This window comes from Oncorhynchus mykiss, chromosome 9 (assembly GCF_013265735.2).
Source record: "Oncorhynchus mykiss isolate Arlee chromosome 9, USDA_OmykA_1.1, whole genome shotgun sequence".
NCBI classification, from domain to species: Eukaryota; Metazoa; Chordata; class Actinopteri; order Salmoniformes; family Salmonidae; genus Oncorhynchus; species Oncorhynchus mykiss.
Genome location: NC_048573.1, coordinates 14,175,082 through 14,193,554, shown reverse-complemented (window position 1 = coordinate 14,193,554; position 18,473 = coordinate 14,175,082). Strand labels below are relative to the sequence as shown.

The 18,473-nt window shown below is 43.5% G+C and overlaps 1 protein-coding gene across 1 annotated transcript in view; it reads left to right on the top strand.

Moving 5' to 3' along the window:
- The first annotated feature begins 2,242 nt into the window (after positions 1 to 2,242).
- The window catches only part of ndrg2 (NDRG family member 2), a 36,964-nt gene continuing 20,733 nt past the window's right edge, over positions 2,243 to 18,473 (top strand). The window contains exon 1 of the mRNA XM_036989203.1: positions 2,243 to 2,718. The gene's annotated coding sequence lies outside the window, so the exon portion shown is untranslated. The remainder of the gene's footprint in view (positions 2,719 to 18,473) is intronic.

Here is an 18,473-nt window from a genome sequence, read left to right as displayed (position 1 = left end):
AGCACCAATCGGGGTCAAACAAAGCTAGCTAGATGGCCAATGAGCTGGGCTTTACGGGAGTAAACATTTGCTAACCTTGTGCGACAGTAAACCTTTTTGTTTTGGATAAAAATGACAAGAATAAGGAGACGTATGAAGTTATGAAAACTGGGTGTTTTGCAAATGTTGAACTTACAATATGGCTACTAATACTGGAAGTCCAAGTCCAAGTATACAGATTTGACGATATTCTTGTAGAAAAAATGTCATGTAAATGTCTCCTTCACGATTTGCCCAAATGTACCTGGGTGACTTCACACAAAATGTCATGTAGCTTGCTCATACTTCAAGTAATCAGTCTGAAACTTTGCACATACACTTCTGCCCTCTTGTGGACACCATCGGAATTACAACCAGAGTGGTAGCTAGATTTGGGACTTTTTTGTTGCATTTCAAAGATGGTGTTTTTTTTTTTAAGTTGTTTTTTTCTTCTACCAGATCTACTGTCTTATATACTCCTACATTAAATTCACATTTCCACAAACCTCAAAATGTTTCCTTTCAAATGGTACCAAGAACATGCATATCCTTGCAACAGGGTCGGAGCTACAGGCAGTTAGATTTGGGTATGCCATTTTCGGTGAAAATTTAAAAAAAGGGGGCTATCCCTAAGAGGTTTTAAGATTTGCCTTCACTGGAACTAAGGGGCATGGCTAGAACCATGACAAACATCCCCAGATCATTATTCCTCATCCACCAAACTTTACAGTTGGTACTATGCTTTGGGGCAAGTCGAGTTCTCCTGGCATCTGCCAAACCCAGATTCGTCCGTTGGATTGCCAGGAAGCGTGATTCATCAGTCCAGAGAACGCTTTTCCACTGATCCAGAGTCCAATGGTGGTGAGCTTTACACCACTCCAGCTGACACTTGGCATTGCACATGGTAATCTTAGGCTTGTGTGCAGCTGCTTGGCCATGGAAACCCATTTCACAAAGCTCCCGATGAACAGTTCTTATGCTGACATTGCTCCCAGAAGCAGTTTGGAAGTCGGTAGTGAGTGTTGCAACCAAGGATAGAAGATTTTTATGCTCCACGTGCTTCATCATTCTGCGGTCCAGTTTTGTGAGCTTACCACCTCGTGGCTGAGCCGATGTTGCTCCTAGACGTTTCCACTTCACAATAACAGCACTTACAGTTGACCAGGGCAGCTGTAGCAGGGCAGAAATTTGACAAACTGACTTGTTGGAAAGGTGGCATCCTATGACGTTGGCACATTGAAAGTCACTGACCTCTTCAGTTAGGCCATTCTACTGACAATGTTTGTCTATGGAGATTGCATTGGCGGTGTACCCGATTTTATACACCGGTCAGCAACAGGTGTGCCTGAAATATCTGAATCAACTAATTTATTGGGGTTTCCACATACTTTGTATATATAGTGTATATTATGGACATTTTCTGAAATTGCAATGTAAAAATGTAAAATTAAATCCTGTGTAGCACCTTTACAAATTGTGAAATTCTCAGACTTAAGTATGTAGAGCAAGACAGAGCAGCAGAAGAATTGTGCGACATGTCAAGCTACAAGAAAATGGCAACCAGTGAGGCAAACACCATTGTATATACAACCCAAATGTATCTGTTTATTTTTTCCGTTTTGTAATTGAACATTGTTACAACACTGTACACAGCCATTTCAAATGTCTCTATTCTTTTAAAAGTTGTTTAGTGTAATGTTTACTTGTCGTTTATTTCACCTTTGTTTATTATCCATTTCACTTGCTTTGGCAACGTAAACATATGTGAATTGAGATTGGGAGAGAGAAAGATTTATTGGGTATTGTATACCCAACTTGTCACACCCCAATCACATAAAATCGAACAAAACAAAAAGCCCCCCAAAAATAGCGTAATGTTTTAACTCTCCAATGATCGAAAAGTTTAGTAGCCTTCAGTTAATCCGTTTATCTCAAACCATTCCGACACAACACTTCTGTACTAAGCTTTCAAGGACCCAAACACCATTCCCTGCCTCGCTTTCCTACCCGGTAGCTTACCCCTTTGACATCCTTCACAAAAACATCCTTTGCCATTTCTCTCTGTTTTACTTTGAGGAGTGTATATTTGTTCTATTTGCACATCCCCAATAGCACTGTTTTTCGAATCATCGTATCTACCTCAAAACTGTAACCAGAACCTTGGAATGCGTGGGCGTTTTGTTCCACAAGCTATTTCAACAACGGGCGCCTACCATCACCCGTGAGAGGGGGGGGAGCCGAGAGTTAGACGAAGAGCTTTTGCCAATATCACATCGCCATTTAGTCGTTAGATAACCATTGTAGTTGTCAGTTTAGGATAGTTTTGCAATTTGAACGCTTTTATTAAATATATGCGAAATATTGACCTCCTAACGGATACTTTACATAAAAGCATAGTTGTCCCTCCCCTAAATCGTAGTAAAGTAACGTTATCCGTGTCTCTTGATTGACGGGTCCATATTTCTTTTCCTGAAAGAACGGTAAAAAAACATTTTTTTAAAAATAAAGCCCTGTGAAACTGAAGAACGGTCAGCGAAAAATAACGGAGGTGGAAGAAATTGAAATATCAAGAAAGATTGTTGGGCGCATCCGAGGGACAAGTGTGAAAACAAGAAATCACTGAAAAAGAGACAAGAGTTGTGTCATTTGCATATTTCTTTAGACGTCCTTATTTTGTCAGAATTAGTTTGTTGACTTAGGGTAAGTACACCATTGTTATTTCACTAAATAATTGTTAATAACATAGTGTTAGTGTTTCGTTTTCTCGTGTCATTTTAGGCAAGTCTTTTGTCATAATTTTCAAATAACCTCAACAGTCGTGTAGCAATGCAAGTAAAAAACAACACGTTTAGAACAAAAGATTTTGATGGGCAGAGTGAGAACATGCCATTTATTCACCAAATTCGGGTATATAAATGCATTTTTTTTCCTATTCTGCAACAGTGTGCATGATGAGAATAGTGTTAGTTTGTTATGATCATTTGAGCTGTGACCCCAGTCTTTGCCCCGCTGTGTCAAAACATCCACTGGTATAGGCCAGCAATGCAAATAAAAAAACAACCATTTAGGACAAAAGGTTTTGATGGACGGAGCGAGAACATGCCATTTATTCACCAAATTCGGGTATATAAATGCATTTTTTTCCTATTCTGCAACAGTGTGCATGCTGAGAATAATGTTACAGTTTGTTATGATCATTTGAGCTGTGACCCCAGTCTTTACCCCGCTGAGTCAAAACATGCACTGGTATAGGCTACTTGTAAACAGTGCCTGGTTTAGCATGGCGCTCTGTTTATTTTCACAAACAAAGGGATATAGGGATAAATATGTCATATTTTCACGACTGCTAGAAGGGATAGGTGTGTGTGCGTGTGTGCGCGCGCGCACTTGTGGCGTTGCCATTGACGGTCTTTGTTCAGTGTTTTCACTCCCCAGACAGAAATAACCCCCACCCCTCCCCCCATATAATATGGTTATACCTTCTGTTTTTGTCTGTGTATTTGTGTGTCTCGGGCTGGGGGATGGGGATAGACCCGCGCGAGGTTCTATGCGCGCGGTGTGTGCGCGAACCACGGGGGAAATGTGTGTCAATGTCAAATGGAGGTGTGTTGCGCTCTGCTCGCCCCGCATGAAGACTCATGTGCGTTCATGTTGATTTTCGGACCTTTCAGAGATTTGACATAGTTAGATTACAGCAAATGAATATATATGTGCTGCAGCCACAAACCATTGCATTGGCATGACGAAAATCTAAGTGTTTTGATTCAAAGAATGACACAGGCAATAGGGCAGGCTTCAGTTGTGCGTGCACATCTAGGCCTATAGGCTGCCTCCTTGCTCTGCTCACAGCAGCCACAGCACAGGCTTCCACAAGCATACACACACACACATGCACGCATATGCACACGCAATGAGTCATACAGCATTTAAAGACATATTCAATGTTGTTCACACACACACCACACACACACACACACACATACACGCACACGCAATGAGTCATACAGCATTTAAAGACATATTCAATGTTGTTCACACACACACCACACACACACTTGCTTGCAAACATATTTGGCATAGAGATATTGAGACATTGGCATTCCCAGCAGTGTGTAGTGGGTGGGGTAGGCAGGCAGGCTACCTAAGGTCCATTTGGAGCGACTTATTTTGGTCTATATCGGGGTAGGCTATGTGTCTAGATTGGGGTAGGCTATGTGTCTAGATCGGGGTAGGCTATGTGTCTAGATCAGGGTAGGCTATGTGTCTAGATCGGGGTAGGCTATGTGTCTAGATCGGGGTAGGCTATGTGTCTAGATCGGGGTAGGCTATGTGTCTAGATCGGGGTAGGCTATGTGTCTAGATCGGGGTAGGCTATGTGTCTAGATCGGGGTAAGGCTATGTGTCTAGATCGGGGTAGGCTATGTGTCTAGATCGGGGTAGGCTATGTGTCTAGATCGGGGTAGGCTATGTGTCTAGATCGGGGTAGGCTATGTGTCTAGATCGGGGTAGGCTATGTGTCTAGATCGGGGTAGGCTATGTGTCTAGATCGGGGTAGGCTATGTGTCTAGATCGGGGTAGGCTATGTGTCTAGATCGGGGTAGGCTATGTGTCTAGATCGGGGTGTTGACTGTGTCAGTGTACATTAACTGTCTCTTAACTGTGTTCCCTGCTAGGTGTGTTGACAGTCAGTGAGTTTTATGTCTGTATCCATGTGCAGTAGTGAATATCTCAGTATTTACACTGTGTTCCCTGTGGCCCAGGGCCAGACACAGATAGGCCAACCAGTATAATACCCTGTCTGTTCCCACACACACACACACACACACACACACACACACACACACACACACACACACACACACACACACACACACACACACACACACACACACACACACACACACGCTGCTCTTACAGCCACTCAACACAATCCTATTTATAACCATCACAACCCACCATGCTTCCCTCCTTCATTCATGTTTCCCGTGCTGGGTCCATTTGGCTACGGGTTGTAGGGTTGGACCTTGTGTTGTTTTGGTGCTGCCCTCAGGTGTGTGTGAGGGGGAGAGTGTGTGTGTGTTAGGGGGAGAGTGTGTGTGTGTGTGTGTGTGTGTGTGAGAGACACGTGGTGTTTGTGTGGGACTGAGGCTGGTGTGTGTGTGTGTGTGGTGTGTGTGGATCCATTTTAGATCCCCCCCCCCAATGTATCTAATGATCTCTTTCACAACTCCTATTGACTCATGTTTTGTAACCCAGTCTCAACATGTCATGGCATTTTGAAAACACCATCACAGTTTAACTAAGTTTTTTTTTTTACAATATAGCACCACATTAGGCTGCTGTAACAACACCCATAAGTTCCTGTATGGATGCATCCCAAAGAGCACACTAAGAGTTCCCTACACAGTCCCACAGGGCTCTGGTCAAAGGTAGTGCACTAAATTGTGAATAGGGTGTCATTTGGGATGTGTTATATGAGTTTTGGTACTCCAGCCACACAATCTGTTATTCAGACAATCATATCTCCTTTTTATTTACGTGTCATTTTACATAACCAACCCATCTCCAGCACATTAATCTCTGTATTGTTAATTTAGAGGCTTTACTGGTAATTGGTGTCCATAACTAGACACACACACACACACACACACACACACACGACTGGTTGAATTAACAGCATGAATGTAGATGGTTGCCATCCAGAACAAGACAACAACAGCAACTCAGTACTCCAACTCCCTGAACTAAAGCGTTCAGAGAGTACTCTGTGTGAAAGTAAAACAGGTGTTGTCGGTGCCTCTGCTAGTCTATAGACAGTAAGGCAAAATGAGAAAGGGAGACTCCTTTCTATTTAGAGAACAGTAATATGTTCCACATATCCTCTCAGAAAAAAGGATGCATCGGCTAACAAATTACTCTGATTTAAAATTAAATTACATTTTATTTGTCACATGCGCTGAATACAACAGGTGTAGTAGACCTTACAGTGAAATGCTTACTTACAAGCCCTTAACCAACAATGCAGTTTGAAGAAAAATACTAACACAAAAAAATAAAATAAAAGTAAAAATAATTAAATAGCAGTAGTAAAATTACAATAGCAAGGCTATGTATAGGGGGTACCGGTACAGAGTCAATGTGCGGGGGCACCGGTTAGTCGAGGTAATATGTACATGTAGATAGAGTTATTAAAGTGACTATGCATAGATAATAAAACAGAGTAGCAGCAGCATAAAAGAGGGGGGGTGCAAATAGTCTGGGTAGTCATTTGATTAGATGTTCAGGAGTCTTATGGCTTGGGGGTAGAAGCTGTTTAGAAGCATCTTGGACCTAGACTTGGCTTTCCGGTACTGCTTTCCTTGCTGTAGCAGATTGAACAGTCTATGACTAGGGTGGCTGGAGTCTTTGAAATGTTTTAGGGCATTCCTCTGACACCGCCTGCTGTAGAGGTCCTGGATGGCAGGGAGCTTGGCCCAAGTGATGTACTGGGCTGTTCGCACTACCCTCTGTAGTGCCTTGCGATCGGAGGCCGAGCAGTTGCCATACCTGGCAGTGATGCAACCAGTCAGGATGCTCTTGATGGTGCAGCTGTAGAACTTTTTGAGGATTTGATGTCCAGATAAACTCTCTATTTATTTCTCTACGTGCATGGTGGATACCCTACGCTCCTGTGACCGTCCGGGATTCGAATCCCGGGCCTGTGTTGGCCCACTGAGCAAAAGCCTCCCATCAGTTTTCTCAATGTACTACCAGTCCATAATCACAGCTCTCTACATTTTTTTTTGCTGTCTAGTCAGTAGCTATCAAGCCCTATCAGTAGATTACAGATCACATTGCCGTTGCTCATTTCTGAAAACGTTGTTGTGATGCCACTGTCTGATGTAAGCTACAGTCAAATTTGTAGAGATCTGATGGAAATTGTGGTTTAAAGGTAAATGGTTTCTGTTGCAATCAGCTATATATATATATATTTATAAGCGATTGGACCTCACGGTGTTGTTTACACTGTAGGTATTAAGTATTAATTTCAAGCTTTCATAACAATCGGTAATCTGCATTTTTGGACACCGATCATGGCCTATTACATTGCACTCCACGAGGAGACTGCGTGGCAGGCTGACTACCTGTTATGTGAGTGCAGCAAGGAGCCAAGGTAAGGTGCTAGCTAGCATTAAACTTATCTTATAAAAAACATTCAATCTTAACATAATCACTAGTTAACTACACATGCTTGATGATATTACTAGTTTATCCAGCTTGTCCTGCGTTGTATATAATCGATGCGGTACCTGTTAATTTATCATTGAATCACACCCTACTTCGCCAAACGGGTGATTTAACCTTTTAAGGCTAGGGGGCAGTATTCGGAAGTTTGGGTGACTGAGGTGCCCAAAGTAAACTGCCTGTTACTCAGGGAAAGTCTAATAATTATGACCCAAATTGCAGTTCCTATGGCTTCCAATAGATGTCAACAGTCTTTAGAAATTGTTTCATGCTTGTTTTTTGAAAAATGAAGAAGTATTCGTATTCTTTCTAAGTTTCCCTCAGAAGGACTCTTGTCTATTGGCGCGCATGAATGAGTGCGCGCTCCTCGTTCTTTTTCTCCTGGATTGAACACCGTATATTCCGTCTTAAATTTGATCGATTATTTACATACTAGGGTACCTGAGGTTGGATTAGAAACGTTGTTTGAATTGTTTGGACAAAGTTTACAGGTAACTTTTTAGATTCCTTTGTAGGTATGTTGGGCGAGTTGGGACAGGTGGATTTATAAATCACACACCAAATAAACTGACATTTTTGGGATATAAAGAATGACTTTCTCGAACAAAACAACCATTCATTGTGTAACTGGGACCCGATGGATTGCAAAAAGATGAAGATCTTCAAAGGTAAGTGATTTACTTTATCACTGAGTTTTGCGACACCTGTGCAGTTTATGAATTCATGTTAATGCAGGAAGTGGGTGAGGCTCTGTCCTCAGACGATCAAATGCTATGATTTCGCCGTAAAGCCTAGTGTAAATCAGACTAAGAGGTTCGATTACCAAGATTCTAACTAAGCTAAAGAATGGTGTATAACACTTATATTTTTATGAATGTTTAATAATACTACTTTTGTATTTTGAATTTCGCACTCTGCAATTTCACCGTATGTTGTCGAGGTGGGACGCTATACTCCCAATGATAAGAATGAAGTTAAACGTTAGCTTTTTTACATGGCACATATTGCACTTTTACTTTCTTCTCCGACACTTTGTTTTTGCATTATTTAAATTGAACATGTTTCCATATTTATTTGAGACTAAATTGATTTTATTGATATATTATATTAAATAGAAATAAGTGTTCATTCAATCTATATATATAACTATATATATATATATATATATATCTCAGCCAAAAAATATCAACCGATTTATCGGTATCAACTTTTTTTGGTCCTCCAATAATCGGTATCGCCGTGGAAAAATCATAATCAGTCGACCTCTAATAGGTATGGTTTACTGTATATTGGGTTGGTATCATTCACTCTCTCACCATTGTCAACCACATAACATTATACAAGCACGATGTGCATTTGATTTGTAGAGACTAATTTAGATTCAATTTGACATTCACACTGAAGTTAGGCGTTTGATTTATTTTGGCTTTGCTGACTTACTCACTGAACGCTGCCAGGTGGTAGCCTCCTATAGCTACTATTCATATCTGGCTATCTGGATCGGCTACAGATGCAAGACCTTAATTTGATCACTCTTTTGTTGATGAGAATTTTCCTGCATGGCAGGAAATGCAAACATGTCTATTTGAGTTTTAAAAAGGCTTCTGAAGTCTCAAATTAAGATCCTACATCTGTATAGCAATATCCCCTAACGTGAAGGTCAAATATGTTTGTGTGTGTGTATGTATGTGCACGTGTGTTTGGGGGGAAGGGGGGGTCTGCGTGTGTGTGTGTTTGGAGAGAAGGGGGAGATCTGCCTGTGTGTTTGGAGGGAAGGGGGTGGGGGGGGGGGGGGGGGGGGGGCTCTGCCTGTGTGTGTGTGTGTGTTTGGAGGGAAAGGGGTGTGTGTGGTGTGTGTGTGTTTGGAGGGAAGGGGGTGGGGGGTCTGTGTGTGTGTGTGTTTGGATGGAAAGGGGTGTGTGTGTGTTTGGAGGGAAGGGGGTGGGGCGTCTGCCTGTGTGTGTTTGTCAAGGAAGTGTTTGTAGCACTGTGGTTAGCCCTGGTTTGAATCATTGTAAATGAGCGATATTCATGAACAGGTTCACCATAACGGTCTCACAGAAATGAAAAGAAAACCGTGTGAAGACTTGAGTGACACACAGAAAATATTGATATTGAGAGAGAGAGTGGAGGGAGAGAGATAGCAGCCCTTTCCTTTAGAAGCATAGGCAAACTATGTTTCCGAGAGAGTGCGGGAGAGAGAGCGAGCTTTGGCACCTCTCAATATCTCCATGGTGGCTAGAGTCGCTTGTTCTATTCCTTTAGACATTTTGTCCTTCTTTCTCTCTCTCTCTCTCTTTGTTTTGCCTCTTCTCAAAGGCATACTTGTTCAGAACCGAACAGATCTTTACTCTCACACGCTTGCAGACACAGAAAAGCTCATACAGACACACAGTATGGAAGACAAAGAGCAGGTTGCTGTATCTGTGTCAGCTGGAGACCACTCTGCAGAGCTGCCTCCAGGGCAAGATTCATGACAATAAATGACAACCTGCAAACACATAGCGGACGTGTTGGAAAAACAACAACCCCCTGAATACTGAAGACTGAGATTTGAAGCAATATCTTAATTATTATGATCCAATATACAGTATATCCATGTAGTAATCTCAATTACTGTGTGTGTTTTAACCCTTCACTTCTGCTTAGATGTTTGTGCTATTCTTATAAGATCAGCACAGCTGAGGAATTCTTTTGGGAGAGAGCTCTGTTTATTATGGGCAGTAAAGATGTAGGATCAGATCTCCATAACTTCCGGCAACGACAGAGATGGCCGCCTCGTTTCGCGTTCCTAGGAAACTATGCAGCATTTTGTTGGCTCACTCGAGACACGCTATCGGAGTCGGTACAGCCAGCTGGTTTCTTCACGCATCGCGCCGACAGAAACCAGCATCTTTCTGGTAAGAAGAGGGGCGGGGGGGTATGCCTTATGATTAACGAGACGTGGTGTGATCATAACAACATACAGGAACTCAAGTCCTTCTGTTCACCTGACTGAATTCCTCACAATCAAATGTCGACCGCATTATCTACCAAGAGAATTCTCTTCGATTATAATCACAGCAGCATATATCCCCCCCCCCCCAAAGAAGACACATCAATGGCCCTGAACAAACTTTATTTGACTATGTAAACTGGAAACCACATGTCCTGAGGATGCATTCATTGTAGCTGGGGATTTTAACCAGGCTAATCTGAAAACAAGACTCCCTAAATTCTGTCGATTATGCTACCAGGGCTGGTAAAACCCTGGATCATTGTTATTCTAACTTCCGCAACGCATATAAGGCCCTCCCCCGCCCTCCTTTCGGAAAAGCTGTCCACGACTCCATTTTGTTGTTCCCAGCTTATAGATAGAGACTAAAACATGAAGCTCCCGTGCTCAGGTCTGTTCAATGCTATATGGGTCTTCCAAATAGACATGACCCCAAGCATACTTCCAAAGTTGTTGAAAAATGGCTTAAGGACAACAAAGTCAAATTATTGGAGTGGCCATCACAAAGCCCTGACCTCAATCCTATAGAATTTGTGGGCAGAACTGAAAAAGCGTATGCGAGCAAGGAGGCCTACAAACCTGACTCAGTTACACCAGCATTGTCAGGAGGAATGGGCCAGAATTCACCCAACTTATTGTGGGAAGCTTGTGGAAGGCTACCCAAAATGTTTGACCCAAATTATACAATTTAAAGGCAATGCTACCAAGTACTAATTGAGTGTATGTAAACTTCTGACCCACTGGGAATGTGATGAAAGAAACAAAAGATTAAATAACTAATTCTCTCTACTATTATTCTGACATTTCACATTCTTAAAATAAAGTGGTTATCCTAACTGACCTAAAACAGGGCATTTTTACTTGGATTAAATGTCAGGAATTGTGAACAACTGAGTTGGAATGTTTTTGGCTAAGGTGTATGTAAACTTCTGACTTCAACTGTATATAATCGGCCATGTATTCTTTGAAGCACAGCCCTTCCTTTGCGTTGTATAACAAAGTTGAACCTGGAAGAACTGTCTGAGATTCTCTGAGTCGCCCCCACTCCCTCTACAAATCTAAAATCTTATTTAGCTATTAATACCCCTCTCATGTTGCATACCCTTGAGAACAAACACACACACACACACACACACACACAAACTACACAGCAAACAGTTTAACCTTTAATATCTCAACCTTTCACCCTAAATTCCAAATTTAGACTACCTAAGTGTATGTTGTTTGTCAGACGCATAGCCAGTAGAGAAAGAGAAGCCAGATGAGAAAGGGGAGCCCCTGCCAACATGATTGTTTACCCTGCTTTCCATTACACTGGAAGCTTGTTGTTGGATGAAGAGAGGGAGGGAGAGAAAGGGATAGATGAAAAGGAGCTGGAGAGGGAGGGAAATGGAGCGATGGGGGGGGGGATGACAAGGGAGCAAGGGGCGAAGAATAGGGGGTTAGTAATAAAATATAGAGAGAAAAGGTGACAGAAAGGTGGAGAGAGAGTGAAAACAGACAGATAGACGAAGGTATTAGAGAGAGGGAAAAGAAAGACGGATGCAGAGGGCAAGAGAGAGAGCTAGAGAAAAAATAGATATATTATTGAGAAAAGAGAGCGTGAGATCCAGGTGCTCTGATAGTTATTCAGCTCATGTCTGACTGCAGGTGTTTTAGAGACTGACTGGCCTCTCAGAGGGGTTGAACAATGCAGGATGAGTAAGCCACACACACACTTCCACACACACCTGGGTGTGTGAGCTGTATCTGTACAGTCGTGTTATCAGCACCCAGCAGAAACATAGCAGTACAGGGACACGCCTCAGTGAACAGCAGGACGTATAGATCAAGGTAGAGACCGAATATCCTGGATCCACCCAGAAATAAGTTAAAATAACGGAAAAGTAATGTACGACTCCAACTCTGATATTCTCCCACAGGGATTCATTTACTGTAACAGTGCTTTTTCATAGAAAAAAAATACATAAAATTAAAAATAATAATTCTTGATTTCGATTGGCAGATACCTCTGTTAGGGTAATTCTATTAGAATGGATGGCCATAACTCTGGTCCTTGAGGGCTGTAGAGTCCACAGGTTTTCATCAGGCTCTGTTCACTATGGCCTATAATAGGTCAGATGTTTGTCGTCTGTTGACTACAGGCCAGGGGTATGTCGTCTGTTGACTACAGGCCAGGGGTATGTCGTCTGTTGACTACAGGCCAGGGGTATGTCGTCTGTTGACTACAGGCCAGGGGAATGTCGTCTGTTGACTACAGGCCAGGGGAATGTCGTCTGTTGACTACAGGCTAGGGGAATGTCGTCTGTTGACTACAGGCCAGGGGAATGTTGTCTGTTGACTACAGGCCAGGGGTATGTCATCTGTTGACTACTGGCCAGGGGTATGTTGTCTGTTGACTACAGGCCAGGGGTATGTCGTCTGTTGACTACAGGCCAGGGGTATGTCGTCTGTTGACTACAGGCCAGGGGTAGGTCGTCTGTTGACTACAGGCCAGGGGTAGGTCGTCTGTTGATTACAGGCCAGGGGTAGGTCGTCTGTTGACTACAGGCCAGGGGAATGCTGTCTGTTGTCTAAAGGCCAGGGGAATGCTGTCTGTTGTCTAAAGGCCAGGGGAATGCTGTCTGTTGTCTAAAGGCCAGGGGAATGCTGTCTGTTGTCTAAAGGCCAGGGGAATGCTGTCTGTTGACTAAAGGCCAGGTGTGTGGAGTTGGCTCTCTAGCCAGTCAGTCAATGATTGATCAATGAAGGGTGAACAGAGAACCAACAGAGACCGGGAAGGGACACAGCAGATCTCAAGGGCACTGACCTGTATTACCTTGTATCAAAGCAATATTTACTGTAGCCACATAATACCATCCACTCCACAACAGAAAGATGTGATTTCTGGAAAGCTAAAGAATTGCATCCACTTGAGGAAGATAGGACTCTGTGTAGGGAAAAGCATCCAGAAAGATGTGTTTCCTCAGATTACTTACTGATCTTTTAGCTGTGTTTCTGTGTTCTTCTCTTCTGATTCATGATCCTCTTCTATTGGCAGAACCAATCGAGAGATCAGGGCTCATATTTGTCAAGCGTCTCAGAGAAAAAGTGCTGTGCTGATCTAGGATCAGTTTTGCGATTTAGATCATAATGAATCAAATTATTATGGACAGGGAGGACCTGATCCTAGATCCGTTTATCTACTCTGAGACGCTTGATGATCACAGGCCCATATCTGTGTCACTACTGTTGTAGCACTTGGTAGTCTCTGTAGTGGAAGAAGTCTATCCAGTTGGCAGAGTACTGAGGTAGAAATGGTCCGAAAGGTTGTTGACATTTCGCATATTGGTCCAAGGCTGCCTGATAGCAGTTCAAAGACCTGGCACCGTGGCAGTCGAAGCTCACTTGAGAGAGCTGAACTATTTTATCACTGAGTAATATTGTAGTCCTTGATGGTGAATCAACAAGTGTTTACTTCACTGAAGCTACACTTACAGTATTCCTCATACCTGCGTTGCATTCACTGGAGAGCATAATAATAGAACTATCAGATAGATCAGATAGAAATATACTATGTAGAACAGATATGCTTCTATGGAGTGAGCATATGGAATTGGCCATTGTTACCTTGTGTTGATTTTATAGTGTACAATTTCTAGTGTTGATTCAGGTGTTAAATGAACACCAATTTGTGTAAAATAACCCCAGTGTTGGTGTTAAGACAACCAGCGTTAAATCAAAACCACACCTGTCATTCTCATATTTTCCAGCATTCTCTATTACAGTTAGATTTTTGAATTCTTTCTTTCAATATTTCAATATCTATACTTATTGCACCCGTTACTGAAATGGTTGTTCCAGTTTAGATACTTTAGGGCATGGTTTCCCAAACTAGGTCATGGAGACCCCAAGGGTGCACGTTTTGGTTTTTGCCCTGGCCGTCATATTGAAAGCTCAGAGCCAACTTTGCTATTTTATGATTTTTTCTATTTTCACAAAAGATATTCTCTATCATTTCTTACAACCAACTTGCCAATGTACAGCCACTTGATAATAAAATGGATGACCTACGATCACGGATTTTCTACTAACCGGACTCTCGAAACTGCAATATTCTCTGCTTTTCTGAAACATGCCTCTTGAACAAGATAAAACTCGATGGCTTACCCATTCATCGTGCGGACAGGACAGTGCAGTTGGGGGAATTGAGGGGAGGAGGGGTTTGCCTGTTCATCAACAACAGCTGGTCTGCTGACTCGTTCACCCGTCTTGGAATAACTGATGGTCAAATGCTGACTCTTTTACCTCCCGAGGGAGTTTTCAGCTGTTATCGTGACTTTTGTATACATTCCACCTCAGGACAAGAAAAATAACAAGCTGGCACTTAACGAACTTACCAGGCTATAACCACACAGTTATAGCCTGCACATTGACGTCGGTCGCCAGTTTACGGTGTTTCCTCCGAACATTGGTGCGGCTGGCTTCCGGGTAAAGTGAGTACTGTGTCAAGAAGCAGTGCAGCTTGGCAGGGTCGTGTTTCGGTGGACGCATGGCTCTCGACCTCTGCCTCTCCCGAGTCTGTGCGGAAGTTGAAGCGATGGGACAAGACTGTACCTACCAATTGGGGAGAAAAAGGGGTACAAAGTAAAAAAATAAAATAAAAATAAAAACATTTTATATGAAAACATTTACAAAAAACAACTTACATCCAGAGGCTGCTATTCTGGTTGCCGGTGAATTTAATTCCACGTCGTTAAGAAACGTGATACCCAATTTACATCAACACGTCTCCCTCACCACTAGGGGCGATAAAGTCCTAGGACACTGTTATTCTACCCACAAGCAAGCATGCAAGGCCCTCCCTTGTTGGCCATTCGGCAAATCAGATCATGACTCCGTACTCTGGATTAACACTGAGGTTGGCGGTAAACTGAAGGATAGGGCTGCCGCACACAGGGCTGTCGCAGGCAACCTTGAGGCTACGGCTGAGGACAGAAACAAGTACACAATATGACCTCCGCAGAGCAAAAGGTCAATATAGGAATTAGGTGGAATCATACTACATAGGCTCTGACGCCCGCTGCATGCGGCAGGAGCTACAGTCATTATGGATTACGAAGGAAGACCCAGCCATGATCTGACCAATGATGCCTTTCTACCAGACAATCTCAATGCATAATATGCACACTTTGACAATAACAAGATCGTGCCGGATGTGAGGGCCGCCACTGACTCAGAAGATTGGATGACCTCGCTCTGAGGCCGACGTAAGTGAAATCTTTAATCAGGTCAACCGATGGTATTCCAGGGCACGTTCTCAGGAGCATGTGCAGAACAGCTGGCAGACATATTCACGGTCATTTTCAACCTCTTGTCCCCGTCTATAATCCACACATTCATGTCCCCATTCTTGTCCCCCAGAACACCATTGTCCCCTCCAAACTCGTCACCAAGCTTAGGAACCTGGGACTGAACACCTCCCTCTGCAACTGGATCCTGTACTTCCTTCCAGGCCAACCCCAGGTGGTGAGGGTAGGTCACATCAACTCCGCCATGCTGACCCTCAGGAGTGTGTGCTGAGTCCCCTCCTGTACTCACTGTTCACCCACGACTGTCTGGCCACGCATGACTCCAACACCGTCATCATGTTAGTTAACGATCACCGGCGACAATGAGACAGCCTACATGGAGGAGGTCAGTGACTGGAACAACAACCTCTCCCTCAATGTCAGTATGACCAAGGAGCTGATAGTGGACTACAGAAAACGGGGGTCGAGAATGCCCCCTTCCACATCGACAGGACTACAGAAAACGGGGGTCGAGAACGCCCCCTTCCACATCGACAGGACTACAGAAAACGAGGGTCGAGAACGCCCCCTTCCACATCGACAGGACTACAGAAAACGGGGGTCGAGAACGCCCCCTTCCACATCGACAGGACTACAGTGGTGCAAGTCGAAAGTTTCAAGTTCCTTTGTGTCTAAATCACTAGGAACTTAAAATGGTCCACACACATGCTTACAGTCGTGAAGAAGGCGTGACAACGCCTCTTCCCCCTCAGGAGGTTGAAAAGGTTTGGCATGGGCCCTCAAATCCTCAAAAAGTTATAGAGCTGTACCGTTGAGAGCATCTTGACTGGCAGCATCACTGCTTGGTATGGAAGTAGCACCGCCCACGATCGCATAACGCTACAGAGGGTGGTGCGGACAGCCCGGGACATCACTAGGACCGGGCTCTTTGCCATCCAGGACCTCTATACTGACTACACACATGCACAACAACTCACATACAATCATCATGTACGCACACTTCTGCTACTCTGTTTATCATATATCCTGATGTCTAGTCACCTTACCCCTATACATATCTATCCATCCAGTATCCCTGCCCATTGTAAATATGGTATTGGAGCTGACCGTGTATATAGCTTACTTCATCGTGTTCATTGTGTTCTTCTTATTTTATAACTTGTGTTTTTGTTCTCCCTTGTTATTTTTAGTATTACATTGTTATTGATTACTGCATTGTTGGGGTTTGAGCTTACAAGAAAGGCATTTCACTGAAATTGAAACTTGAATTACACATCACTTTGCAAGTCAGGATAATGTGACTTGGAGGTCTGATGTTGCCTGTAAATCATGAGTTTCAGGCCTCTCTATTAGGGTAATTTGAGGGCCTCTCAAAATAAGTCCTTATGAAATATGTGTTGTATTGTGTTAAACAATCATTAAAATTAAAGGACTTTTCTTTTTTTCTTTTGGAAAAGTTTTATTGTTGCATTTCCTTTAAAACAGCTCCTATTTTTGCACATAATTTTATACACATAAAAAAAGGCATAAAAGTATAAAACACAGTATTTGAATTTTAAATTTGTTAAAAAGTACATGTTGTTAAAAACAATAGAAACAACCGTGAATAAAAGTACTTTTTCTTGTAAAAAAAAAGCCATTTAAAATGTGTACAAATGATTTAACAAAGGTAAAACATTTTTAAGACATGAAAAACATGTCAAAAAGTCACTTTGTTAAAAGGCTGTCTTCGGTCCTTTGCCAGGAACAGGGTGAGTCCTTATCAAACTTGCCTCCTGCTCCTCCGAATCAATTACCGCCCTGTCTGTCGGTGCCCAGAGGAGATCCCTCCCCAAGGCGCTGCAGCGCTGTCAGGCCTTGGCCGCCGTGGCCTTGGGTATTGTGGGGGACCCTTCGCTTGGGGTCGAGGCCCCCTTTCTTCTGTACCACCCCAGGGTTTCCGTGGCTACCATGGCCACTGCCTGGGGGGTGGTTTCTGCTCGTTTCACTACCAGCAGGTTGCGGGAGGACCACAGTGCATCGTTCAGACACGTGAGGGTAGGCCAGAGCTTGGTGAAGGCCTTCGGTGGAATAGGCCTTCGGCCCACCCCATACAGCACGAGCTGGGGTGTCCTCCCCTCCTGGCAGAAACAGGGAGACCAAGGGGCCTGCTTCCTTCCACAGCGGCTGACCCCTGGTCGGGGGCATGCGGGTGTCCTCACCATGCCCCAGGAGTGCATAACGGGAGTGCATAACAGCCCTGACCGGGAGGATCTCATGGGCGACCATCCAGGACAGGTCCCGGTGCCGGTTCAGCAGAGCAGGATGGGCCACGTTGCGCCAAACCGTTGTGGGCTTGGCTGAAGCAAGCCCGTGCACTGGACACTGGTTCCCGCTCCTGCACAAGAGAGAGAAGAGAGCAGTGTTTAGTTAAATCCGTGACTGGCTCTTTTTCCATTTAAAAATTTCTTAAGAACTTTTGGAGCTGGACGTAGTGTGTGGAGAGCAGGAAAGAGACTGGGGCTCACAGGTCGACCGGGATCAGACTCAGGGTTCTGAGGTAAGATCCCAGCCAGAACCGTGCGAGGGCCTGAGTCTTGTTGTTGACCCGGGGAGGTGGCAAGAGTGAGATGTAACGCTGTGTAGCAGCTGCCCAGGAACAAGTAGAGGTCAGGCAAGCCTTAATGATAAAATATTTGATAAGGATCTTACTTAGTGAAGGTCACAGTACTGAAAATGGATGAATGCAACAACAAAATGTCTCTTTACTAATAAATACAGTCATGGGTGTTAACGATACAATTCACTCGAAAGGCAAGGCACCCTGGGAAATATTCAAATAAGGCTTTACACAAAGCAATGTGTTAATTTAACACTGAAAAGTGTGGACCTGTATAGATACTGGACCAGTTTTATATTTGACACTCTGTGTTGATTTAACACTGGAGTATTTGCTGTGCAGGGTG